Here is a 2,680-nt window from a genome sequence, read left to right on the forward strand (position 1 = left end):
AAGTATTGAAAAGAAGTTTTCTCTCTTTCTATAGTCTATTCAACTCTGACACCCCATCAGCAAGCTGATGTCCAAGAGTTGTTCAAGTTGGTAACTCTTACTCCATCAATCAATGTCTGTCTACTTCCTTCTTAGCCTAGAAAGTAATGACCAGTAAGCAACTCATTTTCTGTTTCTTCTCATCTTCAAGATTGAATAATTTACAACGAATACTTTTTCTCTAAAAATATTTAGACTTTCCTAGGTCTCCTATAAATGGCCCTCCCTCTTCCTCTTCTCTTCTTCTTTGCCTTCAAATCTTACTAGTTATGTGCCCTTTAACCCAACGTATCACTTTTAGAAGCCTACAGAAAGGAGGAATTATTTAAAACAATGATACTTCAGTAAATAAAATAAAGCAGCTCTATAGGTGACAATATAAATGGACATAGGCCGAACAATATATACAATATATACATTGCCATGCATTAACAAAATACCTGAGTATGAACAACTTCATGAATATGTTTATACATATTCAAATGAGGGAAAAATTTCTTTTAGTGTCAGCACAGTTATTTCTGGGTAGGGTAGTACATTTGTTTGATAAAGGAGAAATGTATTGCATAATTTTTAATGTTGTTTTCCTAGTAAGAGTATATACCTCTGGGTGGGGGGGGGAGAGGAGGGACAATTCTTTCCTCAGTATTTTCTTAAGTCAGTCTGGTGTGTCTTCAGTCTTACTTCATATCTAGCTTAATCAGGGCAGGGACCTTGTGATTCAGAGATTACCATGCAGGGGGCTTCATGCATGTGGCTTAATCAATAATTCCAATTTGCTCATTTTAATTACAGGAAAACATTTTATACTATTATTGGAAAACCAGGGTCCCTAAAAGTAATATAAAATGGAAATTTCTGAGTCAAATCACATATTTACATAAAGTGGAGTTTCTGATTAAGGGAAGCTTGTGAGAACTACTTAAAAATTTAAACTGCAATATTAATAATAATTAACAGATGTGTTTGGTTTGCTAGAAATTTAACTACTAATAAATAAGGTCTTAAAATACTATGTCATGATTTCTAGTATCCAAGAACTTCATCATCTGATTAAATTTGGGAATTAAGCAATCACTGTATAGTGTTTATTTACAAGATAAATGTTAAAGATTACAAATCTGAAATAAATTTAATGCTTATAAAACTATTATGAGGGGCTGGGGATATGGCCTAGTGGCAAGAGCGCTTGCCTCATATACATGAGGCCCTGGGTTCAATTCCCCAGCACCACATATACAGAAAATGGCCAGAAGTGGCGCTGTGGCTCAAGTGGCAGAGTGCTAGCCTTGAGCAAAAAGAAGCCAGGGACAGTGCTCAGACCCTGAGTCCAAGCCCCAGGACTGGCAAAAAAAAAAAAAAGAAAAAAAGAAAAAAAAAAAGAAAAAAACTATTATGACTGCAAAATTAACATTTTTGTATAATACCTGGCAGATTTTTTTAATGTTACTTTCAAAAACATTATCTAAACCAGAATTCCTAAAAGTTCTTTAAGAAATCTAATAAATAAGATTCACTTTTTAGAGATTGAACTCCAAAGGTAAAGAATTTCATGTGTTTACTACAGGTGCTTGTTACAGGCAACATTCCTACATAGACTAACTGTATTGTGAGCCAAGGCAGAGTAAACCTACTCCATCTATACCTCAGCCTAGGCCCTGTGCCTGGTCTTTATCGTGAATGGGAAGACATGGGGGTGGGGAAGAATTTCACCTATTCCTTAACCCATTAATTTTCCACACTGAAAAGCAGTTGTTCCTTCTTTAATATTTTACAGAAAACATATGTGAAGCAGTAAGAATCTGGAAAACATGGACATAGTTATTAAACTGGCAAGGAAAATTCTATGGAATTATAAGTATCAATTCACTCAACTCCAGAATTTCTGGTCTTTCCCATCTTTTTCCAGCATGCATCCCATTAGAGTGCAATAGCACATACTGTGACTAGGAATAAAAATATTTTAATCAGTGTGTGCTTTATATGTCAGGCCTTGTCAGTTATCTTGATGATAATATTTTAAAGTAGTTTTATTTAGAATGAGACTCTTTAATTACACTTAATATGTGGCAGACATTGCCTTCGAAGATGTGTATAAAAGTTTGAAATTCTCTACAGATGACAAAACAGAGGACAATTAAATAAATTGTCCAATCATGCCACAATAAGTGGAAGACACGATTAGAAACCAGGGTTTTAAGAATCTAGAAAAATAGTTCATACAAATTCTCTTTCTAATTTTAATCATAGCCACAGCACAGAATTTACATCTACTCCATAACTTTTCTTATACATTTTGCGTGCCATTATATTTCTCTCAAGAAAAATTCCATAATTCTATCATACATTATGAATCTATGAAGCTTTGACTTCCCATTAATATAGTTGGGAAGGTAATAGATTTTCAATTATCAGATTTTCCCCCCTTCACTATTCAAACTCTTTAGATATTCTATTATTATTCTTCATTAGCTGTACTTTTTCCACATATAATTTCAATTACGTTATCATCCAAGTTTTTATACTTTTATATTAGATATAAAAAAGGAACATAATAGCCAGGTGCCAGTGGCTCACATGTGTAATCCTAGCTACTCAGGAGGCTGAGAGCTTGAGGATCATGGTTCAAAGCTAGCCCAGG

The 2,680-nt window shown here is 34.1% G+C and overlaps 1 pseudogene; it reads left to right on the plus strand.

The window, feature by feature from the left end:
* The first annotated feature begins 1,584 nt into the window (after nt 1-1,584).
* LOC125340250 lies at nt 1,585-1,733 on the plus strand (annotated as a pseudogene).
* Nucleotides 1,734-2,680: the final 947 nt, after the last annotated feature.

This window comes from Perognathus longimembris, chromosome 22, assembly GCF_023159225.1.
Source record: "Perognathus longimembris pacificus isolate PPM17 chromosome 22, ASM2315922v1, whole genome shotgun sequence".
NCBI lineage: Eukaryota > Metazoa > Chordata > Mammalia > Rodentia > Heteromyidae > Perognathus > Perognathus longimembris.